This window comes from Euprymna scolopes, chromosome 7, assembly GCF_053919585.1.
Source record: "Euprymna scolopes isolate OS-2025 chromosome 7, ASM5391958v1, whole genome shotgun sequence".
Classification (NCBI taxonomy): Eukaryota; Metazoa; Mollusca; class Cephalopoda; order Sepiida; family Sepiolidae; genus Euprymna; species Euprymna scolopes.
Window position 1 is genome coordinate 87,548,505 of NC_136488.1, and position 27,275 is coordinate 87,575,779.

Genomic DNA, 27,275 nt, shown 5'->3' on the forward strand with positions numbered 1-27,275 from the left:
CTCAACGTTGTGAACATTGAAGTCTCCACATACGTGAATGTTAGCTGAAGGATAAGTAGAAAGGACTTGGTCAATTTTCTCAGATATGCTTTGAAAGATAGTAACTCCGCTGTTGTGGGGGCGATAGAGAGTAAATATAAATGCAGTAGTGTGAGCTAAAGCAACCCGGAAGCACATATAAGGTAAGTTAGGATCTTCCCTGGAGATGTCCCTCCCACATGGAAAGCTATCTTTAATATAGGCACATATTCCATGCCCATGGCGATCTTGGGGGTCAGATTTAGAAGTTAAGTTAGAGTATCCTGTAATTGCAAACTCATCAAGGGAAATAGCCTGTCCAATGCCAGTTTCACTTAAAAATAAAAGGTCTGGTTTAGTCTCCTGTAATTGGGTTTCAACCTCTGGAAGGTTAGAACGTAGACCCCTGATGTTGGAGAAGGAGACATGGTAGTAGGGGTCTACGTTGGAAGTTGGAGAACCGGGTTTAATCGTGTATTTTTTCTTGAAACTTGTCATGATGAAATTTTGGAATTTGTGGACTAGGTCGACAGATTTACTTAGAGCAGGACAGAGAGGGGAAACTAAGAGAGAAAAAGAAACGAAGAATTTTTTTTTTTTGTACCACATGATAAGGTAAAGCCGTAACAATTACCCACTAGTATGGCATCGAGAGGCCCCACCAGAAGCTACTGCATGGTCCAGATTCCATTCACCAAATGGCAATACAGCAGCCCCAGTACTTTGCACCTGCTGATAGGACAGCCTCCTTAGTGGTTAATCCAAGGTTCGGGTCCCTGACTATCAGGCGGATAACGTCAGCCCAGACAAAACGTTTACCTCCAGCACCCTTACTAGTGACATGGCTACAAGGATAGACATAGAAACAGAAAATTTCCACCAACTCTGCCAACTGTTCGCGCAAAAATACTGCCAACCTAGAAAACAGCTTTTTCTTCTCCCTTTGTCAGAAAAATCACTCATTTAAAAATGAGGACTGAGGGACAAATAAGAAGAAGCGAGAGTAACAGGAGCTGCCGATAACGCATCCACAATGCGTTTTCTACTCTCCATTAAAAAAAAAAAAAAATAAAAAAAAAAATAAAAAAATAACTATTAAGTATTGTACTTAATAAAAGTCCAACGGACCTATTTAAGGGAAAGTATGGTGATAGATTCCCCTCCCACGAACTAAAAATGAGTACAATTAGGTAATCTATTTTTGCAATCAACTCGGTAGATAAATAAACATTTATGGACGAGAAAAAAAAAAAAAAAAAAAAAAAAAAAAAAATTAAAGCTAGCATTTAATACAACAGAAATACATAAATTAAATACTGAAATAAAATGTAGTTATTAATATTTGAATCTTAAAATAAAAAGTGCGAATTAATAGAGAAAATCACTTATCACAACAACGCATTCCGTCTCCAAACTAGTGAAGAATTTAACTTTTAATAGCGTTCAGAAGATTTTTTTTTTTAAATTAACCGTTAAGAGAAAGCGTGATTTTATTCTGAACTTTAACTAATCACGTTTTAAGCAACTTATGATATAAAACAAAATCGGATGGGGGGGGGGGTTTCTTCCGAAGGTTAGTTGGTGACGTTATAAGTAATTGCGAGATAAGATGGGAGCCAGAAATTAGGGGTGGGGGACTGAAAATGATAATATAATGGATTGATTATACAATATTTAAGATCAACTTGGTAGATAAACATTTATGGACGAGAAAAAAAAAAAAAAAAAAAAAAAAAATTAAAGCTAGCATTTAATACAACAGAAATACATAAATTAAATACTGAAATAAAATGTAGTTATTAATATTTGAATCTTAAAATAAAAAGTGCGAATTAATAGAGAAAATCACTTATCACAACAACGCATTCCGTCTCCAAACTAGTGAAGAATTTAACTTTTAATAGCGTTCAGAAGATTTTTTTTTTTAAATTAACCGTTAAGAGAAAGCGTGATTTTATTCTGAACTTTAACTAATCACGTTTTAAGCAACTTATGATATAAAACAAAATCGGATGGGGGGGGGGGGGTTTCTTCCGAAGGTTAGTTGGTGACGTTATAAGTAATTGCGAGATAAGATGGGAGCCAGAAATTAGGAGTGGGGGACTGAAAATGATAATATAATGGATTGATTATACAATATTTAAGATCAACTTGGTAGATAAACATTTATGGACGAGAAAAAAAAAAAAAAAAAAAAAAAATTAAAGCTAGCATTTAATACAACAGAAATACATAAATTAAATACTGAAATAAAATGTAGTTATTAATATTTGAATCTTAAAATAAAAAGTGCGAATTAATAGAGAAAATCACTTATCACAACAACGCATTCCGTCTCCAAACTAGTGAAGAATTTAACTTTTAATAGCGTTCAGAAGATTTTTTTTTTTAAATTAACCGTTAAGAGAAAGCGTGATTTTATTCTGAACTTTAACTAATCACGTTTTAAGCAACTTATGATATAAAACAAAATCGGATGGGGGGGGGGGGGTTTCTTCCGAAGGTTAGTTGGTGACGTTATAAGTAATTGCGAGATAAGATGGGAGCCAGAAATTAGGGGTGGGGGACTGAAAATGATAATATAATGGATTGATTATACAATATTTAAGATCAACTTGGTAGATAAACATTTATGGACGAGAAAAAAAAAAAAAAAAAAAAAAAAAAATTAAAGCTAGCATTTAATACAACAGAAATACATAAATTAAATACTGAAATAAAATGTAGTTATTAATATTTGAATCTTAAAATAAAAAGTGCGAATTAATAGAGAAAATCACTTATCACAACAACGCATTCCGTCTCCAAACTAGTGAAGAATTTAACTTTTAATAGCGTTCAGAAGATTTTTTTTTTTAAATTAACCGTTAAGAGAAAGCGTGATTTTATTCTGAACTTTAACTAATCACGTTTTAAGCAACTTATGATATAAGACAAAATCGGATGGGGGGGGGGGGTTTCTTCCGAAGGTTAGTTGGTGACGTTATAAGTAATTGCGAGATAAGATGGGAGCCAGAAATTAGGGGTGGGGGACTGAAAATGATAATATAATGGATTGATTATACAATATTTAAGATCAACTTGGTAGATAAACATTTATGGACGAGAAAAAAAAAAAAAAAAAAAAAAAAATTAAAGCTAGCATTTAATACAACAGAAATACATAAATTAAATACTGAAATAAAATGTAGTTATTAATATTTGAATCTTAAAATAAAAAGTGCGAATTAATAGAGAAAATCACTTATCACAACATTGATGTGAATGTAGTTTCTACGGCTGACTGGGATAGCTTCCGTACATTTATATCTGATCTACCTCTGCATTCCATGTTTAAAAAGGATGTGTCCTCTATAGTGTCAGACCTGACCGAATGGTTAATTGTAGGCATAGACCGATTCATACCATCCAAAAAATTCCAACAAAAACCTAACAGCCAGCCATGGTTCTCCCCAGAATGTGCTGCTGCCATTGCACGCAGAAATCACTTTTTCCATAACTACCAACGTAATAGATGCTCTGAGACTAAAGCTACTTTCAGGACTGCCAAGCAGCCACTGTAAAAGTGTAATAAAAAATGTAAGGGAGCTATATGCTCAGTCTGTTAAATCCAAAGTAGCTGAGCAGCGGCTTGGTTCCCACCAGTTTTGGCAAATAGCAAAGAGGATCCTGAACAGAAGCATGCGTTCTATCCCAACCATCATCAATGGACCTGGGGTCATCTCGTCAGCATCAGATAAGGCCAAACTATTTGCCAAGAACTTTGCAGCTAATTTTACCCTTTGCGACGAAGGCCATCAACTCCCCGTATTTCCTCCTCTAACACGCTATGCAACATACAAATATCTGTGCGTGAGGTCGGCAAGCTAATCAAGAACCTTAATTCAAGTAAAGCAACTGGCCCTGACAGCATTCGAATCATAGTATTGAAAAAGCTCCAACCAGAACTTGCCCCCATACTTACAAAACTGTTTAAGCATTGCCTTAAGGAGAAGTGCTTCCCAACACCCTGGAAAACCTCATCAGTATGTCCTGTATTTAAGAATTCAGGTGATAAGTCATCTCCCTTTCAGTTCAGACCAATAAGTCTCCTGTGTGTCATGAGAAAATTGCTGGAATCCATATTAAATAGAGAAGTAGTCAACCATCTCAGCAGAAATAACCTTCTTAGTGACATGCAATATGGTTTCCGTTCTGTCAGATCTACAGCAGATGTGCTAACTGTTATATCTCATAGGATTAGTGAATCTCTTGACAAAGGCTTCCTGTTTAGGGCAATTGCTCTTGACATATCAAAAGCCTTCAATAAGGTATGGCATAAGGACCTACTTCACAAGATTTCCAGCTACGGTATAACTGGAAATGTTTTCTCAATCATTAAATCATTTCTTTCTGATAGGCTCATAAGAGTAGTGGTTGATGGGCAGAAATCAGATGCCCTCAGTATTAATGCTGGAGTCCCTCAGGGGTCCATCCTAGACCCAACTCTCTTCCTGATATATATCAATGACCTCCCAAAACACATACTTAAATCATTCATTGACATCTATGCTGATGACACGACCATCTATGGCAACACATCCAAGGTGTAAATGACAAAGTTCTCTCAGATTCTCTCTCCTCTGATCTTGAGTGTGTGGTACAGTGGGGGAGGAGGTGGCTGATTACTTTTAATGCATCTAAAACCAAGCTCCTATCTTTACATCATCAACGCTCTGATCCCCATCTGGCATCAATTGAAATAGATGGCTCTCGTCTAGGGGAAGCTCCATGTTTGGATAAGCTTCTGGGCTTGACCTTTACTCCTGACCTGAAATGGAACATGTACATCAAGTCAGTTGCCAAGGTCACTGGAAAAATGGTAGGATCCTTCTACTGCTCCAGAAGATATCTCACCTCGATGCAATTCTCTATATGTATAAAAGCCAAGTACGTCCAAGGATGGAGTACTGCTGCCACATCTGGGCAGGAGCTGCTAAAAGCAGCTTATCCTGCCTTGCCAGAGTACAAAATAGGCTTCGTGGCTTAGTGGGTCAGGCCGTTTTCTCTTCCTTGCAACCTCTCTCCCACAGAAGAGACGTTGCGAGCCTGTCTTTGTTTTATCGTTACTACCATGGCAGGTGCTCGTCTGAACTCCAATCTCTGGTCCCCCCTCGACAATCTTTCACGATAAACACCCGCCTAGCTGAAACCACTGTCAAAGATTTTCCCCACTCCTTATCTGTGCCAAAATCAAAACATTGATTCCATAAACAAAACTTCTTTCTTAGAAGTGTACGCCTGCCGAACTCTGTTCTGGTTGCCTGTTTCCCACCTGACTGCAACCTGGATGTCTTCAAGTCCAATGTAAACACATTCCTGATGAACCGCCTCCTTAAGTAAGACACTTTATCAAATCTCCAACACTAACGTACTGTACACATAATAACCCTTATCCCCGAGTGGCTTCCAGGCCTTGATAAGTGGTGACTACCTTGTAAAAAAAAAAAAAAGAAGAAAATAGCAGAATCTGTCTTTGTGCAGCACTTCTGAAATAAGTTTTTTTTAGATTTAGGACATTTTTTTTTATTTTTGTTCCAATTCAGTATTCCCCTCTTTGGGGAGCTGGATGTTCTCCACATTAAAAACCGACCTTGTGTCTATTCTATCGTGGGGAGACTAGTAAGTGGGGACCAATTTTAATTGTATTAACTTCACAATCATTTCGTAGTACTGTTCTATCATGCAAATGAAAGTCTCGCTAATCTTTATCCTCGAGTGGCTTTGGACTTTAGAAATGGTGAACCATTAATATATTAGTTCGCCTCAGACATTTTTGTTAGATGAGAATTAATAATTTGTCTTATTTGAATTACTATTCTCATCTTAGTGGTTATTTTCATCACGTTACGGCCGATGTAACCTCTGTCAATCTTCTTCAGGTGCATCTTTTTTTAACTCTGGAATCTTTGTGTCAAACTCAGAAACCTTGACAAAAGTTCAAATTGAATCCTTTATTTAATCTACAAGTGTATATTGTTCTTATTCTGTCAACCATCTTAAGTCCCTATTTACTTGCTTCCCCACAAGGGCAGTTAGACACAAGGTTGGTTTTTAATGTGTCGAAAATTGAGCTTCCCAGAAAGAGGCACTCTGGATTGGAACAAAAATAAAAATTGCCTCAGTCGTGAAGGACTTCTTCACTGACCGAGGACAGAACAGATTAAGTGCATCATCAAAACAGATACTACGGTTTGCCCCTAGCCAAAAGGCCAAAGAATTGGATTAAGTTATTGTTGTGGTCCTCATCAAGGGTCACAATATTAAGGTGAAAAAGTCCTGGTGTTCACTACAAGGGTTTAAACTGCATGTGTGTTCTTCAATCGATAGCAGAAATGTCTGGCTTACATAGTGCCCGACAGGTCCATATTTTCATGAATATAGGGGTATCAACTATCCCAGAACAGTTATTCTTAGTTATTATCGATTGTAGTAATATAATTGAACCTTCAACCGCCTGAAGACTGTCATTTAGAACTGATTGTTAATCAACGTTTGTAACCGTTTTGCGATAGGACCATTTGTCCCATATCCAAAATGTTCATAAAGTCAGCTTTTGTGAGCACCAGTCATTTCGACAATACAATGTCATATTAGCAAGCAATCAACTCACTGCATTTTGCATCCATCACGTTTTATTATTCTTCATCAATGATTATTCAGATATCTCATTCTAATACGGCTTCCTATTCCATTAGCTTCTTTCCAAGAACTGCAGGTTTGTAGAACTCTCTTCAGATTTTTTGCCTATTAATTGCCCAAGTCATGTTATGACTAACATTAATAGGCATCTCCTGTTACACCACTAACCATGTTTCCTCCTTTTAACTCTTTGCATCAAGTGGCTTCATACCTTGTCTGGAGCGATTTCCATAAAAAAAATAGCTAATTACTAGAGTTTTCGTCCACACGGTGACCCCCCCTCCTCTCTAATCCTTGACCTCTAAACTTTCCCAATCAAAACATGACTAATACAAAAGTACATACAGCAATGAAATCTCAGTATCTCCACTTACGCCATCGTTGTTTTCAATTGAACTTCAGTGATGCACATAATTGTGCAACCTTTCTCACTTTTTATTGTACAATTAACCATTCAGCAGATTAATAGTCTTATCCACTACAACATTGCAAGTGAGAATATAAGAATAACAATAACTCCAAGCAACTACCGACCAATAACCTGCCTACCAACCATGCGGAAAATTTTAACAGCACAACTGAGCGAACGCAACTACCACTCTCTAAATAAACACAAACTTTTCCCAGAGGAACAGAATGGATGTGGGAAGGCAGACAGAGGGACATGAATTGATATGTATTAACCAAATGATTTTGAAGGAGGTAAAAGACAGAAAAAGAACATAATCATTACATGGAGCAACTGGATGCATATCATATCTCACAAGGTTATCAACTTTATGGAGAAGCAAAGAAAACATTGCGATTGGAACTAAGAGCCAGACGAGAATATTTAGCTTAGATAAAAATACAGAAAGACATTTTTCAGGAATACTACCTCCAGCATCATAGCTATGACGCCATTTAATGACATACTCAGAAGGTGTAATACCGGATAAAACTTTACAGACAAAAAGGAAAAAAAAAATAAACTACTTCATGTCATGTATATTAATGAGTTTAAACTGTTTTCAAAAATTAAAAAAACATAGCTAAAAACACTAATAAGTGCAACCTGAATCTTTTTAGGAATGGAAATGTCTTCACTACTAGAGATGGAAAATGGAACGCTTCAAACAGCAAAAGACAGAGCTTCCATAGAAGAATCTTCAGTTAGGATATAGGAATGAAATTCTGAATAGAAAAAAGATTCTATGCTTGTGATGAAAAAGGGAACATTGGGAATAACAGAAGGCACATTCGAACAGGAATAAATATGTGAGTAGTTCCTTAAAGTAAAAATAATCTGGACCCTTCATAGGCTGGGCAAAAGAACTCGGGTAACTGAACAAACGGAAGGCATGGAACTGCAAGACGTGAATCTTCAGCCAGGATATAGGAATGAAAATCAAAATAAAAAAGGACACTATACTTGAAATGAAGAAGGGACCACCGATAACAAAGGAAACAAATAGACATATTGAATGATAAGGTGGTCACTTTGTGAACGCACTATCTATAAATATCTGGGCATTCTGGAAACGATATCAAAATATAAAAACAATAAAGATGAAAGAGATCATTAAATGAGAATACCTGAGGAAAACTCGAAAACTCTTTGAAACCAAATTATATTGTAGAAGCTTGATAAAAAGAATAGATATGTGGATAGTTTCCATAGTAAGATAATTAGGACTCTTCATAAGCTGAACAAGAGAATTAGGTACCTAAATAAAAGAATTAGGAAACTAATGACAGTGCATTACACCCAAAAAATGATGCTGACCAACGCTATGTAAAAACAAGAAAGAAGTAGGAAGAGGATTAGTAAGTATTGAAGAGGGGCTAATTTACATGGCTACAAGCCAGTATCAAGATGAACAATACAGAGAGCAGCAAAATTGATAACAAAAAGAGGAGAGATACAGTTACATGGACGATAGCATAAACAAAAGAAAAACACTTAGAGAATACCTGCGAAATACACGGAAAGTTCCTTGAAACTAAATTATAAAAAACAAAATTAATAAGAGGAAAGAATTACTAAGGTAGGATCCATAATACAATACTCTACACCAGCGGTGGGCAAACTTTTCAGTGCAAGGGCCACATTAAAAAATTCAAATTTTACTGGGCCACATAGCATATTTTCCAATATAATTGATATCTAAAATAGAGATTTTAAAGAAAAAAAAATGCAATTAATTTTCTCATTACTGAATATAAAATCCTTTTGGGCATGGAATATTCAGTACTTGGAGAGCGACATGAATTCCTTTGGGCGGGCCACATGCGGCCCGCGGGCCATAGTTTGCCCACCCCTGCTCTGCACCCTTTATAAACCGAACCAAATAAGTCAAGTACATGGATAAAATTTTTTTTTTTTTTTTTTTTTTGAAACAGAAAAATAATGACTCCAAGAATAATAGTAACTGATTTTATTCAAAAAGAGGAAAAGGAAGAAGACTAAATGCGAAACAAAACACAGAGAACTTAATTGCTGCCACTAAAGGCATCATCAAGTTGAGCAGCGAAACGGGAGATACAAAAATGTAAGAGAACCAGATGAATGAACGATTTATAAATAATGATAAAAGAATAACACAAGAACACACATGGAAATAATATGTAATTTAATAATTTTCTTTTAATTTCTTACTTACTGTGCTTTTATTTTATCTTCAATCAATAGTATGTTATACGCTGTCCAAGACTATAACACACTGAGTAAAATAGTCCCTGCTTATCAAGGCCCAAAGGTTACTCGGGGATAAGGGTCAATAAGTTTGTGAAATGGACGATGAGACAACACCATGATGCTTTGTAACGATGGCTGACATGGACAAAATTTGATCATTTAAAAAGTTTGCTCCAAAAGAATTTTTTTACATTGGACTTGAAAACTATCATGTTGTAATCAGCCATGAAGCATTTCTGTGGTATTTTGTTCTACAGATAGGTTATTCTGAGGGGAAAAAACCCCGCTCTGTTTATAGAAACTCCGTTTAGATTTTGGTACACAGAGATAGAAAAAGGATTTATTGACTGTGGTTGTAACTACACGATTTTTTGATTATCTTAATGGGGAAGGAGGTATAGGGTAGAGCTCAGTTGAACATCTGTCATGAAAATAACGATAATACTGAGAAAGAAGATATATATATATATATATATATATATATATATATATATATATATGTAACAGGTAATGTACTTTGCTTGAAGCATTGTTTAGTGTGTATATAACCTTTATTAATAGAATACAGTACAATGCATTGTGTCAAAGGATAAACACAAACCAAATCAAATTAAGATGAACAACGGTGGAATGAGCTATGCATATTCCACCTTTCTATTAATAAATAAATAAATTTATTTATATATATATATATATATATATATATATATATATATATGTAAGTGAAATTGTGTGTTTGTGTGTGTGTACATTTCCCTATCAAACTACTCTGTCAATTTTCAGTCAACAGACTCGAGATTTGACATAAGGGGTACTGAGATTTGGGAAAATCTTTTTAATCAGTTTTTGGCCAGAAATTTGGCTTTCAAGGGCTCAAAGTTCAACGATTTGTACCTTTGAAACTCTACCAAACTCCTCCGCCAATTTTGGGTCTAAACATTTGAAATGTTAGACATGGATCAAACTTTTTCATTTTATTTGAGCCCAAAACAATAAATGTTAAGGGGTCAAATTACAAAAAAAATGACCTCTGCTGTCTGTTCCAACTTACTCGGCCAAATTTTGGTCTAAACATTTGAAATTTTACAAAAAGTGTATTTAGACATAGGGCAAGCTTTTTAAGTGGTTTTTGGCCGAAAATTTGGCTGCCAAGGGGTCAAAATCTAAAAGATTTAACTATTCAGTCAATTTTGGGTCTAAACATTTGAAAGTTTACATACAGGATATTCAGACATGTTGCAAGCTTTTTAATCAGTTTTGAGGTGAAAATTTGTCTGCGAAGAGTTCAAAGTTGAAAGAGTTGACACTTGCAGACCATACCAAACTCCTCCGCCAATTTTGAGTCTAAGCACTTGAAATTTTAGATGTAGGTTACCTGGACATGAGTCAAACTTTTTAATATATATATATATATATATATATATATATATATATATATATATATATATATATATGCACATAAAGTTATGAACAGTAGACAGGGCTTGAGCAAAGCCGGACTGAAATGGTAGTATATATATTCTTTCATTTAAGACTTTTTCAGGGTGATCGATTTTAGGTCTTAAAATGAAGGCTTTCTTTTAAGTTGGAATATAATTTCTATTTATCACACGCACATACACACACACACACGCATACACATTTAAAAGATATAGTTTGCTTGATGGTTAGAAGACCGTGACTATGTTATGTAAGCTTATGGCCATAATAAAATAAGGAAACAATATATAATGTAATAATATTCTTTTAATTTCCTAAAAACTCCTAGTGAGTAAATGATAATGATAATAATAATGATAATAATAATGGCAATAATATTGATGATAATAATAATAATGGTAATAATATTGATGATAATAATAATAATGGTAATAATAATAATGAAAATAATAATAATAGGAAAGACGGCGGGAGAGGACTGATCTCTATAGAAGACTGTGTGAAGGACACAAAAAAGAACTAGAAAAATACATAATGCAAAACACTGAAAGGATAATTATGGCAACGAGAGATACGGAGAAAACCAACAAAACAGAAAACAGAGAAACAAATGACAAAACGAGAAAAGAGAAATGGAAAGAGAAACAACTCCACGGAAGATTCATAAGAAGGACAAAAGATGAGAATAACGAAAACACCTGGACATGGAGGCGAAAAGGACATATAAACCGAGAAGCTGAATCTCTAATAACTGCAGCACAAGATAACTCGATAAGAACCAACCATATCAAAGCAAGGATTGATAAAGCACAAGAAAACAGCAAATGCAGACTCTGTGGACAAAGAGATGAAACGATAAACCATATAGTAAGTGAATGCAGCAAACTTTCCCAAAAGGAATACAAAAACAGGCATGACCAAGTGGGGAGGGTGGTACACTGGGAATTGTGCAAACGACTGCATTTTGAACGTACAGACAAATGGTACAAGCATAAACCCTTAACAGTACTCGAAAACGAGAACCATAACATTCTATGGGACATGGATACACAGACGGACAAACCCATCCAAGCAAGAAGACCAGATGTCGTAATAATTAACAAGAAAGAAAGATCCTGTCAAATCGTAGACTTTGCAGTCCCAGCTGACCACAGGGTGAGTATGAAAGAAAAGGAGAAATGGAGCAAATACACAGAGCTAGCTAGAGAGTTAAAAGGGATTTGGATGATGAAGAAAATCAAAATAGTACCGATAATAGTAGGAGCACTAGGAACAATTCCGAAAAACTTCGAAAAAAGAATGTCAGAAATTGGAATCAGAGGAATAATTGCAAAAGTACAACGACTAACGATAATGAAAACGACTGAAATATTAAGGAAAACCCTTGAATGCGGAGAATAATACAAGAAGACAATATAACGAATAAGCGTTACAGGGAATGAAGAACACCGAAACTGCATATCTAGAAGTTCTATACCCCCCATCATGCATCCTCCCCATTGTTTCATCACCGTTCCCCCCAATAAAAAAGTGATACCAAAGAGCCGAGAAGGGTCAATAATGATTGAAAGACCGAGGAGCGAGCGCCAACCAGACCTCGGCTGGACAAGCGCAAAGAGAACTGGGACCTTGGAGAGGCTAAGTGCCACTCAAATTCCAGTATAAACCAATGCCCACTACCAGCGAGAAATCAATGGTAAGCGGCTGTTGCGATGATGCAAATTCATTTGCAAATGCTATCGAAGGAGGTGGAGAGAGCTGGACGTCTGGGGAGACTTGTTGTCACTCAGCTTCCCGAGAACACCGCAGGTTTCCAATCAGATCGTTTGTTGACTTGTGTGAAAGCTCCATGTGAGCCAATAATAATAATAATAATAATAATGATGATAATGATAATAATAATGATGATGATAATGATAATAATAATAATATAAATTTATGAATAAAATACAGTTACATGTCAGACTTGTGTGAAAGCTCCATGTGAGCCAATAACAATAATGATGATAATAATGATAATAATGATGATAATATAAATTTATGAATAAAATACAGTTGCATGTCAGGCTAAACATGTGGACCAAACAGAAGTTGGCTGTGTGCCAGATCTGCCCACTGGACTACGTGTTTGACAACCAAGAGCACCAATACTAGGACGCATGCTCAAATTGATATAATGTCCAAAAATAAGAGAGGGAAAAATGAAGGCGCCTTATGGATCCTAATCAATGCTTCTATTGCAGACAATTATGCGGAGATGGGAGTTTTATTTGGCATGTCAGCTCTAACCAAAGCCATTTTGTCAATTCGGCGTCAGGGAGAAATTTTAAGCTTATTAAATCAAACGGTTCTCAAATTCACTCTGTAAAATCCTGTATAATGGCTTTGAATTAGTGAGTTATTTATGCAGGAGAGAGGGAAAGCGAGAGCTAGAGAGAGAGAGAGAGAGAGAGAGAAAGACGAAGAAAGGAGGAGAAATGGGAGAACGGGGATAGAGAAATGCGGAGACGAGGCAGGTTGCAAATTTGGGACAGAGAACAAAAACTGAGGATGGGCGGAAAGAACTGAAGCTGATCCCAAAGCGATGAGCAACTGCCAGCTTCCGATTTGCCATCATCAAGCCAGTCTATGTCTGCATATAATGAATTTGTTGCTTTATCGAATCAGCATCTCATCATCTGCGTGTCTGATAACGTCAATTTTTTTTTCATAATTAACATTAATTGTTTATCCTAGTAAATATTACTTAGTTAACTAATCTATATAATTATAAAACTCAAATGACCTTGTAACGGGTGTTGTAACCCAACATCTGGTTTACGATTTCCGGTTGCGCATGCGTACATAAACATAACCCCATAACGTAATACGGAAATGAACGATGTAAAAAAAAAAAAGCAGAAAGTATTAACAATGTCTATTTGCATAATTTAAATGCGAACAAAAACAAACAATTGAGACGCTGAAAACGTATACAGTAAAACAATATGCTTCATTGTCGCATTGATTATTAATTTTTAACGCAAAAAAAACGTGTTTACAAATAAATAATAAACGCATTATAGATAAGCAATTACTTCAAGCCAGAATCGACACCTGACTGCCTAAATTGCAGTCGGAGCTTCTCACGACTGTGCTAATCGGCTGCTGCTATGCGGGCAGTGAATTAAGTGTTTTGACACTGTCCAAATACCTAAGCTCAATTTGTTTACACAAAGAGCGTCGCTTAGTATGCTAACGGTAATTTGTATATCACTTCCCAATATGCTCAACCTAAGATAGGAAGCATTATAGTCATCCACATACAGTACTGTTTCGCTGTTTCACAGCTCATCAGTGCGGCTAGACAAGCAACTACCTCAAGCCAGGATATATATATATATAAAAATACATGAGTTTTGTGTATTGTTTTTTATCCTTTTCAACCTCCGAATAATGGCCTTCCTTTCTGGCAGGAACTAGCTGATGTAATCGCAATAGTAGTAACATCTTGAAATGTGTGTTAAGTTATTATCATAAAATAGTTAATATATATACACTTTATTATAAAAAATTACATAAATTAATCTCTCCCTGACAATGAATTCAGAAGGATTGGAAAATACTTGTACTTGCAACAAAAATATGTCGATTACATCAGCCAGTTCCTGCCAGAAGTGAAGACCGTTATTCAGAATTGAAAAGAATCAAAAACAGAATTAATAGACAAAAACGTCTGTTTTATTTAATGAAATATGCTTGAGTGTAACAATGTTGCCCCCCCCTCTCTCTCTCTCTCTCTCTCTCTCTCTCTCTCTCTCTCTCTCTCTCTCTCTCTCTCTCTCATATATATATATATATATATATATATATATATATGGCGATTAAGCTACACTGAATATTCTGCGTTTCATCCACTATAGGATTCGTCAGGCTTATGCGCGAATTCTGTGGTTGCTTCTTGTATTTATATATGTTGAGGATTTTTAGTTAGCCAATCAGCTTTCTAGTATCCACCGCGCCCCTTCCTATCAGCCAATTAACTAGCTCTACCTATGTATTGAGCACTTTTGAAGTAAATACTTAAAGTTTACGCATAAATCTATACTTTCATATATTAAATGTATGTGAGTAAATGAAGTAGTTATATATATATATATATATATATATATATATATATAACTACTTCATTTACTCACATATATATATATATATATTGAGTAAAACGATTCATAATTGTGAGTTAAAAATCAGTTTCAAAAGGAAAAACAAACAAAATCAACTCGATTGTACGATCGTTTCAGAATCGATGTTCATTTTATTGAAATTGACAATAAGTATTGACAATAATTTGACAAAAGTTTTGTTCTTTAAACGCAGTCTCCTCATCAGCAAAAATAGGCGGGGGGGGGAGAGAAGTTAAAGACGCCAAAATAAAACTAGCATTTAGTCGTGAGTAAGGAAGATATTTCTTATTTAGCTCCATTATAAAATTTGTAAATAAAGGCTTCCGCTCGAAATTCCATCCAAATTCCCAAGTTCCACAGAAACATTCCCGAGTTCGACAAGATACACCTGACTAAGGTCGGAGGTTATATCGACCGAAACGTTGTGAAAATCTCACTCAAGATGAGAACAGTAGTCCGATGAATAATACAAATAACCAATCCTCATTGTCATTACATGATTATCACAATTCAATTTCACCTCTTTAAATCACTCCCTAATAATGTCTACATGTCTCCCCCATGTGACTTTTTTTTTAATAGTTTGATGACGTAATCTTTCAATAAACTTACATGGCATCAATAATATTCTGTTTCCACTTATTGAAATTTAGCAAAAGTTGGTTAACTTTCGTAACCTGTTTCTGTCTTCACAACTATTTCAAAATTTTGTCTAATTCGATTTCATTTAAATCAATTATGATGTGCGTCAGTTAGTGATGAGACGATCCCATATATTTTCCGATTCCATTGTAATTACCGAGATTGTTTTAAATTCCCGATTCCGAAACAATTACCGATTCTGATTATTTTAAAATATCTAATTATTTAGCTGTAAGTTGTTGTTTTTGTTCTTCTTCTTCTTCTTCTTCTTCTTCTTCTTATTATTATTATTTACTTACTTACTTACTTACTTACTTACTTACTTACTTACTTACTTACTTACTAAGAGTAGACACACAACTCGTGGTGTTCCCTGGAGTTTGAGTGACAACAAATCTCCTCAGATTTCCAGTAATCTCCACCTCTTTTGAGAACCTTTGCAAAGGAATTTGCGTTATCGCAGCAGTCGATTACCATTGATTCATTGTTCGCTGTGACCATTGGTCTTCACTGAGATTTGGGTGGCAATAAGCCTCCCCAAGGTCCTTGTCCTCTTTGCACTCATCCAGTGGAGGTCTGGCTAGTGTTTTCTCTAGTCGGTCTTTCCATCCTCCTTGACCCTCATTATTTGGTATGGTGCCTATTTATAGTGATACAAGAAAAAAAAAAACGGGGACAGTATTTTTCAATTATGCAGTTTCAGTTTTCATGATTCCATGTGATGTACCTTCGTGTTTGTATGTGTAGCCGTTTCCATGTTGTTTGTGTGTGGTGTTAGTCTTCACATTCAAGGATTTTCCTTAATATTACTGCAGTTTTCATTATTGAAATTCGTTGTATCTTTTCTGCCATCCCTTGGATTATTATTATTATTATTATTATTATTATTATTATTATTATTATTATTATTATTGTCGTCATCGTCGTCCTACAACAACAACAACAACAAACTATGTGCGTATATTTTTGCAATATAAGAAATAAACTTGTCGGGGCGGTGATCTATAGATTTTAATTTTATTGGTAGTTTAAAATCAATAAATATTGATCATTTTATCATTAATAATAGCAATGAAAAATTAAGTTTTAAACTCAAATTATTAGATTATTGCGAAAATAATGTGAGTTTTTTTAGGTTCAACTATATATATAAAAAACGACATCAATAATAATAAAAAATTTCAAAACTTGTTTTCGGCATCAGGAAATATACTCTTTTCCGTCTCCGATAACGAAAAAAAAAAACCATCTGATGTTTCCGTTTTCTCATTGATCGTCTCGGAATTCGTGTCTACTAATAAACTTTAATGAATTTCTACATTATCGCTATTGGTCCCCCGACAAAAGGAGGGTGAACCCGTAAATTTATTCCCGTCCGTTCGGCTTTTCGTCCGTCTGCAATTTTTTCAATAACTACACCTTGGATTTTTTTTGAATTTTGAACAAACATTAAACATGATATGGGTAAAAAAGGTAACAACGGATTTTCCGGGAAAATTCAGGTTGACCCCCCCCCCCCAGGTGTACCTTTCGGGTTAAAATGGCTAAAATTGACACTTTTGTGCTTATTAAAAAAAAAATATGTCTTGGATTTTTATAAAACTTTCTGATTTCTATATAATTTTGTTTGGCTATATTTCGCGATATCTCTTGGGTGTGCCCCTGGGGATCTTTTAGGGCTAATAAAAACACTCCATTTTTGGGACTATTTTACCATATTTGTCTAAAATTTTCTATGTATTTAGTAGCTTTGCATGGTGCTGAACTTAAATTTAAATATGTTAAGGCCTTGGGGAATTTTGGGGCTTAATTGGGGTGGGGATGAGGGACAAATAATAGACATAATCATTTCTTTTTGCATGGTGCAGAATTCAAATTTACATATGTTAAGGCCTAAAACTGCACCGTTTGTTCATTTTCACCGGGATTTGACGTCCCCTGGAGACTTTTTGGGCTAAATGGGAGGGGGGTGCAAATGCTAAACTTAGTCATTTGTTTTATGCCTCGTTCACTGTGAACTCACGGGGGACCATGCATGCTTCACTTGCTTTAATTGAAAGTGTTCGACTGAACTCCAGTCTTTGGTTCCTCTCTGTATGCTATTCACAGCAAATTTCTTTTTTTCAAATTTATTTCCTATTGAAAACAAGGAATGAATTTGAAAAACAACCATTTCTAAAAATTGTTTTTATCAAATTTCCTGTTTTCTCTGGACCTTCCCAAAGGACACATTATTATACATGGTTTGAAAACGGCATTTCCTTATTCCGTTTTTTTTTTTGTTTTTTTTTTTTTTATAAAAAAAAACAAAAATGAGGACTAATAAATCAATAAAAAATTGTCTCTTATATATAAAAATGTGGGGTAGGATGTTTTTTTTTTTTAATCCACTATAGTAAGAAGCGCCATACATCAATTTCCTAGAGATCCGTATTCAGTTACCTCAAAATGGGATATGGACCTCCTAATGAGATTGGAAAAGAGAAAAATACAAAAAATTATTCATTTTTGTTTGGAAGAGATTTGTGTATGTGCAGGAGGAAGGGGGGGGCGAAGAGAACAAAAATAACGATTAAAAAAGATGCACAAAAACGTGAAGGAAAGATTTAAAAAAAATGGAATAGATGCACATAGAGAGCGCAGATTTCCACCAGTGTCCAAAAGTATTAGATAACTTGATCAGTCACCTTTTAAATCCTTTTCTCAGACAATCTGGTGTTATTAGAACAGGCTGTCTCAAGGAATCGGCTACTCGACATGAATGCAGCTAACATTGATGTCATTGGGTTTTTTTTCCTTTCCTTTGTAAAACTCAATCATGTCCTGCAAAACCAAAAAACAAGAACAACAAATTTTCTTCACAAAATATCTAAATAAAAAAAAAACATGAATAAATATTTGAAAATATAAAGAACTTGAAGCACAAAACTTTTGCTAAAATGATTGAACAAAACAAATGGTTGATATGCCGTAAAACAAAACAACCAAACTAAACACCATAAATAAATATTTGAAGATATAAAGAACTTGAAGAATAAAAAAATTTTTTTTCCAAAATCATGAGATTTGATATTAAATAACTAAAAAAAAAAAATGGGTTGATATGCCGTAAAACAAAACCAGCAAACATCCTGAATAAATATTTGAAGATATAACTTGAATTTTTTAGATGAGGATTGGTTATTCGTATTCTTTTGATTCATCGGACTACTGTTCTCATCTTGAGTGTGATTTTCACAACATTTCAGTCGATATAACCTCCGACCTTCTTCAGGTGTATCTTGTCGAACTCGAGAGTTCGACAGAAACATTCCCGAGTTCGACAAGATACACCTGAAGAAGATCGGAGGTTATATCGACCGAAACGTTGTGAAAATCAAACTCAAGTTGAGAACAGTAGTCGGATGAAGCCAAATAATACTAATAAATTGAAAACCTTTTTTCGGAAATGACTAAATTCAGCATTAAATAACCCTGAAATGGTTAAAATGCCATAAAAAAAAACAACTAATTTTCTCAGACAAGATCTATCTCTAAACTCGCTCCCCCTCAACTACTTATGCTAGCAGCTGAAAGGAACGTGTTTCGCACTACACCGTATCTAACATCATTCAAATATCGCATGTTTTGACTTCATCACATAATAACATGTTTATCATTGGAATTTAGTATTGAGATGAGTATTATTAATTAAGATATTTATTTGCTTCCCCACCAAAGCAAATTAATGTGGGGTAAAAACCAGCTCCCCTAAAAGTAGGCAAAAGAGGGCACTCTGGCTACCAAAAATAATAATTGTCCTGGTATAGAGGGTTCCCCCTCCATTGACTGGTATACATTATCTGAAGTGCAGCATCTGCAGAACAGATATTACACTTTGATCCCGGCCCGATTTTTATTGCAAACTGTTATCCTCATCTTTTAGCTGTTGTTTCACAACGTTTCGGCCAATTATTCCTCCTGCCTTCATCAGGTGGTAACCACGATGGATAGGAACTCCGAATTCTCAGCAATTACTGCCTTCCATAGTTGTTGTCGTCTTGCCACGTTTTGGCCAAGTAAGCCTCTGGCCGGCTTTGGATAGGATTGAAACGGCTATCTTCAGACAATGCTCACCTAAAACCGTAGAGTTTCAACGTCTCTATCCATTGCGCCTTTGGGGTCCGCAGCAACTGTGGACAAAACGTTGAGTTTTTAGGTTTCGACATATCTTTTAATTCATATGCAAACATAGTGCTTTTTTATTATCGTAGAGTATTTCACACACATATATGATCAAAAATTATGAATTATGGAAATAATATTCTGACGGGATGGAGAAAAACAAACCAAAATTATATGTTCATCAATGTTCCGTCTTTATTTCAAGACTTCCTTCGGGTAATCGAGCTGAAGAAATACCAGTATAATATTTGAAAAATTATTTGTGTTTGTAATGTGAAATAGACGTTTTTTTTTTTGTTTTATTTCCGAACGAAAAACTAGCCGTTAGCATCCAAAATGTGTATAGTATATTTTTATTTTTTTATTATCATATCCCCCTGTCCCTTTCATGTACATTCGCCGGCGCTTCTACACTATTGTGACGAGATCTTATAGTTGCTAAATTTTTCAGAAAGAAAATGGTTTCAACTGATTTTTTTTTTTTTTTTTTTTTTTTAATTCTAATAAATTACAATGTTAGCTTCCAAATTATGCAGTCGAAATTACTTGAATATTACTTAATTATTAAAAAAGAAATTTTTAATCGTGTTAGCAGGGGAAAACCCGCCGCCATCTTGTTTATATCGAAACGGAAAATTACCTCCATTTTGAACTCTCCTGTGTCTTACGATCGTTTTCATCAAATTGTATTTTTTTATTTTCTTTAATAAATAATTTTCTACCTTATCGATTTTCGTAATTTTTGGATATAGTCATTTTAAAAATACGAGGAATACGTTAGATACCCTTGTTTTCATATGAAATTCGGTATTACGATTTCCGAAATCTCGTCCCAATAGTGTAGAAGCACCTATTTGCCTCATCATTTATTGCTACATATAAATATTTTTTTACTCGTACGCTGCGTTAAAAAAGCCAGTAGTAATAAAGAGTGATAAGTACTAAGACTGCACGTCTAAAACCAAAAAATAGTTTAAATATAACCAGAAGAAATGCGTTTATTGTTTGTGAATTTGCCATCAAAATACATATTTTTTTCTGATTTTGTTTACAGCGACAGCAATCAATTCTTTCTCTTCCCACGTCGTAATACTCGTCTGAAATTGTAAGTTTTTGACACTCGCAAAAAATGAAGGATATATTAAGAAAATAATCTTTTTTTTTTCTTACCAAGATCTAAAAGAAAAAATAGAAAAAATAGAAAAGCTGAAAAAAAAAAAAAAAAGAAACGACTTTAATGAAACGTACATTCTGCAAGTGATTTGGGTATGAAAAATAATCACGAAAGATAAAAGTAGGTTTGTTCTTACAAATAACAGACGAATAAAAACGAGAAAGACGTAGACTTAAATTGTTTAATAAGTAAAATTATTTTCAATAACATGTTTGGTTTACTTATCTTTTTTGTTGTTGTTTAGACAATTTACAGAAATTGAAAAGCAAATCTGGCTCAATTAGTTTTAATGGAACACGTCCAAAGGATTTTGTTTGTTTGTTTGTTTGTTTTATGGCATATCAACCCTTTTGGGGTTATTTAATTTTGAACCGTGGTCCTGGATATGAACTTGAACTATATCCGATGGTGAAGCTCCAGCTCGCGGGCTTTGGGGAGTGTGGAGTCACCCTTTAATTGCCATTGCTCCCAGGTCCACTCTGACCCGGAGTGTTAGTGCCTGTTAGGGTACCAACTATGGGTTAAATAGAAACCGACTTGAAAAAAAAAAAAAAGCAAATATATTTTATTAAAAATATATTTTTAAAAAATCACTGGATTCGGCATTAAATAGCCTAAAAAGGGTTGATATGCCGTAAAACAAAAACAACCAACAAACCTTAAAGTTGAATCCAGTCATTTTGTAAGTAAAAAAAATATGCTTCAAGTTGTTTATATCTTAAAATATTTATTCATGGTTTTGTGGTTGTTTTGTTTTACGGCATATCAATCATTTTCGAATTATTTAATGTTTTTAGGCCAATCATTTTTATAAAAGTTTTCATGTTTCAAGTTCTTTATATCTTCGCATATTTATGGTGTTTGGTTGTTTTGTAGAAGAAAATTGTTTTTGTTTTTTGTTTTTTTTTTGCTTTGCAGAACATAATCGAGTTTTGCAAAGCGGGGTGGGAGAAACAATAACATCAATTCTTGGTGAATTTTAGGTCAGGAAAGCCAATATGTTCAGACAGCCTGATCTGGTAGCATTAGAACCAAAAGAAGAGATACAGCTTCATAAAGATGCGTGAAACAAGAATGTCAGTCTTACAATATAAGAATGAGTTAGTTTTATCTAAGCCTTACTTCATATTGTATCAGGAAACACTGTTTCCTTCAACAATTACAAAGAACCTTTCCAGGCGCTGATTGCTATGGATAATAACATTCTAGATCAAGTTCACCATTCTGACTATTTGTCCTAACACTCGCAGGTAACATGAATTGAAACAAATACATTGAAGACATTCACAAGTCTTCTGCAAAAGAAGATGGGCTCTCTCTACCATGCTAGAAAAATCTTCCACCTGACCATATTTTACATCTCTACAAAGCCACCATTCGCCCATGAATGGAGTATTATTGCTGCTGCATATATACCTATATATGGGCCAGTGCATCAACCACTTGTCTCTATTAGACAGGATCAAAAAAAAAAGTTTCCAATCTAATAGGTTTTACATTGTCAACCAAGCTCCAACCCCTGTCCCATCACTGCATTATTGCATTCCTGTGCTTGTTTTACAAGTACTTTAATGGAATGTGCTCTTACAACTCGTAGTACCTGTGACTCCCCCCCCCACACACACACTTGCTGTAAATAGCAACTAACCCAACAAGTAGCAAAATCCCATGTCAAAAGTGATCCAGTACCAGAGAATCTTCAAACTCTGAAAATTTCTTCTCTTGAAATATTAGATTTTGGAATTCCCTGCCTATACCCTGCTTCCTTGACTGTACTAATATGCAAAAGTTTAAGTGTAAAGTGGACAGATATCTCGCTGCTTAACTCCCTATTTAGACCGTTCCTGTAATTCCCAGTAACTACTTGTGTCTCAGTAGCAAATGGCCTTGTTCGAGGTGAGCATGATGAAAAAAGAAATAGACTGAAATTTTTCGTACTGGGTACTGTTACCAAAGAATTATTACACTTGAGTACTTTGGTAAGGGCAGAGGAAGCGATCGCCCTTGACCATTAATGAAAATTCATATTAAGAGATTTATAAAAAATAGGAATCAAGAAAAGTATTGGCATCGTCCCATCACTAATATACATATATATATATATATATATATATATATATATATAATTAGTGATGGGACGATTCCAATACTTTTCCTATATATATATATATATATATATATATATATATATATATGGTAATTACTAGTAATGTGTAGTGATAACTAATAAGATTCTCACTTCTAATGAGCATGTATAGTAGATCTGTGTTGCTGCTTATGCTTGAAATTTCTTCAAAATAGACGGTATAAGTAATGGCTTGTAATGCATTGTTTAATATATACACTAGACAATTAAAATACATACAAGAAGAAAACGGTGTCTCCATCTCTTACACATTATTTTCTATGTATAGGACATTTAGTAATAAAATAACGATTACTATTATTGCATATTGATGTAATCTATACTCCTTCAAAGTTTCTTTTTCTTTTCTTTGTGTGTGTGTGTGTGTGTGTGTGTGTGTGTTGATATTCATATTAAAAACTTTTTTTTCTATTTATTTAAAATAAAAAAAATACAACTTTGTTATATATGGGTCGTGGAATTACATTTACTAACAAAAGATCTAGCTAATTTGCATATTCTTTTAAACATTCATTTTAATTAATTCCTTATTAGTTTTTTCGGTGTTCTTATGAGATGATCATCTTTAGTTAACTATTACATGTAATTATATTCATGCAGATATTCTACATGATTTATACTTGCGTGATATTTGCGCAAAAAAGCTTATTGTAAACACAAACCTCTTTATATATATATATATATATTTGTATATATATTTGTTTAAAAAATTTTGCCTACCAAACTCCTCTGTCAGTTTTTGGTCTACATGCATGAAACTGAATATATAGGGTATTCGAAGCCATGAAAAACTTTATATTGAAGTATTAGCCGGGGAAAATCGGTGCAAAAGTGTGCAAATTAAAGAAATTAAATTTGCCAACGACGGCATTATGAATATGCATGCGTGACGTCATAACTATTGGTTCATGTTTTAATTTTCAGCCTTGTAGTAAACATGTTGTTATAGCTCAGGCATTAACGACAAAGGAGAAGTAAGTCATAAGTTAAATGTTTTGGTTTCGATTCTCGGTGGTGGCTTACTATATATTGGGTCCAATATAATATAAAAAAATAAATACGAAATCTGCATTAATCAAAATATCATATTTAAGCGTATTTTACAACCGGGCAATGCCAGGAGGCCTGCTAGTTTTTAAATAATACTAATTCCTATTGTCCACCTAGGCGACTGTTGCACTACGCCTCAGCTCTTTTGTTCGAGGTTCGTGAGGAAGACATAGATTGTGTCAATTTCAGTTTTTGTCTTAATCTAGTGTCCTATTTTGGAGAGGTGGATTTTCACATTAATGAGCGACCTTTTGTCTAAGCCTGCCCTCGTGGAGAACCAATAATTAAGAATCTCTCGGATCATATTCTCCGTTTTAATGGTTGTCGTTATCTTATTCTTGCTTCATCATACAAGGAATCTCTTTCTGCCCTCTCTCCCCATAACACCATAATAGATCCCCCCCACCCCGCTTTAAAGTCATAATAGATTCCCCCGTTCCCAGATGTCTTCTACCTCTGTTTTTAATGCGTGATTTCATCCCTGTGTAGGAATTGTCGTAACATGAAACTATCGTAACTTGTTATTGGCCCAAACCTTTTTCAAAACAAATTCGATTATTACTATTTTTTTTAATATGTAAATGCTTAAGAAGGCTGTTTGTAATGTAGGCTACCGAGCTGTTGAAGTGACGTGACATATGAACAAATACAGATACACAAAGGCCGCATTTTAAATTACGTATCTTCGTATATCTAGTATTATATATTATCTTAATTTTATTGCTTATACAGGGTGACCCCCCCAAAAAAAAAAAACAGAGGACATTCAATTGTTTTTTTGAGCATTTTACAGTCAACGGAGAAAAAAGGCGAAAGACCCTAGTGTTTTGATGTGATGTTTTGAATATAATAAACTAGTTATGACCAAAGTTTCATTTCATTCGAACAAAACACTAAGAAACGGGGCCTAATTAGAGTTGGGGCCCGTTTTGGGGGGTCACTCTGTATATATGCCTTATCATTTTGGTGTTAGGAAGCCTTTTAATGCTTGCTACTCCAGAGAAGGGGGCGCAATAGCTCCAACCATTTCTGCTTCTTATAGACTGCACATTCTCTCAACGGTCAGCAATTGGATAGAATACACATGGCATTAGGCGAGAGAGAGGAGGAGGGAGAGGTTGTTGGTTTACACAGATAAAAAAAAAATTGATTTTTTTTTTCTAAATTTAGAATGACTAAAACTGAATATGAAAACAAAATGAAATAATTTGATTAAAAAATGATTTTGAAATCAGGGCCAAAAATGGATGAATGTTTGCAAATCGATTTCAGATTGATGTTTAGCTTGGAAAGATTTGCTTATTTTTTATTATTTACTTTTTTTTTTGGGGGGGGGGAGTTATCAAATCTACTGTCGCTTTTATTTTCCCATCATTTATGTTAGCTAAACTATTTCTCTTTCTATTCTGTCTCTCTTTATTTTCTCTATTTTCTTTTCCTCTTTCTCCTCATTTTAGGCTCCTTGGTTTTATCTTTCTATTTTTCATTGACTTGGTATTTTTTTCTCCATCTCTCTCTTTTTCTCTTTTTCTTTCTTTGCCTCATTTTCTCTCTGTTTCTTTCTCTCTCTTCCTCTCTCTCTTTCTATATATATATATATATATATATATATATATATATATATATATAATCATAAGATCACTCTTGGCTGTATTGACATTTACACTTTATATAAATGTTAATTTCAACTGTATTTCTCTCTGTTAACGTTGGCCGTACGGTCTGCTCCTTGCTAATGGAGTCAGAGATGGCTTCATGGCGAGGTTCGAATCTCCCGACCAGATTGCCATTTTCTAAGTCTTTGGTATGCCTCGATAGTGAATTGGTTCTTGTGGTCTGTCAGTAAACACTTGAATAATATGATTCAGTATATTAGTTTATATTTTTACCGTTCTTTTCAAATATGTTGCTCACTGTATTAGCATCCTTCAATTCTATCATTTCTGTCTTTCTTTCCTTTTCTTCGTCCTTTATTTCATCTCTCTCTCTCTCTCTCTCTCTCTCTCTCTCTCTCTCTCTCTCTCTCTCTCTCTCTCTCTGCTCTTCATAATGTCACTTCTCTAACCTTTCTATCTCTTACCCTCTCCATTATTTGATTTGATAAAGACTTTCACCTGTTTCCTTTTCCTCCATTATTCCTCTTCCTCCCTTCTCGTCATTTTATTTCCCTAACACTCTTTGACTCACCCCTGTTCTATGTATTATTCTCCCTCCTTTCATTCTTTCACCTTTCTCACCTTCTCTATTATTTTATTTGTGTTAAATTCCTTCAATTCTTTTCTATGTCCCCCTCTCTCTACATATATATATCCACCCTCTCTCTATCTATCCCTCCTACTTTTCTCTCTTTCTATCCCTCGTCCCCCTTTCTCTGTCCATCCTCCTCTTTCTATCCCAACTCTCTTTCCCTATAAGATCTTCTTTCACAGTTACCAGACCATCAATCTTGTAAGATTACCCAGCCTTAATGCCGCATCTTGCCACCAAGACTTTAGATTTATATAAACTGACTTGCTAAGAAATTATGAAAATACAAAAAACAAAAAAAAACAAAAAAAAACAAGATAACAAAATCAAAAATGATGGCCAACATTTTTGAAGACTAACCAAATGTTGAACTTTGGGTCAAAATCAGAAATACGGAATTAACAAAATATAATAACTATAAAACTAAAAGAAAAAAAATTATGAAGTAGAAAAATTCGTTCTTCCTAAAAATGATTTTTTTTTTCTTCGATGTAAATTTTGTTTTCGTTATTTCTTTTCCTTTTTAGTCACAGTGAATTAGTAAAGATATGATATTTCATTTTAGAAAAAGAAAAATAATTGCACTCAGAGAACACAAATATCCGCTAAAACGCAACAATACCTCCATCTTTATACCTATAAATGTGTGTGAAGGTATGTATAGACGCTTTCAAGGTTGTCATTATCGGCATAACTGTTGAGGATAAGCTTTCGTTAGCAGTTCTAGATATCTGAAGCAATAAACGTATCAAAGAGCTTCTAACATATAAATGCAGCTCTTGGTGATTTCATGTTTGGAATAGATAAAACGTTTAAAGATGCATTAGTGACACTTTCAACTAGTCTCCTCCAGGCTGGCAGAGCTTGTTA

At 34.5% G+C, this 27,275-nt stretch overlaps 1 protein-coding gene across 21 annotated transcripts in view; it reads left to right on the top strand.

Annotated features, from left to right (window-relative positions):
• Positions 1 to 27,275, top strand: part of LOC145279820 (otoferlin-like) — a 1,618,966-nt gene that overhangs the window by 1,229,539 nt on the left and 362,152 nt on the right. The window lies entirely within an intron of this gene.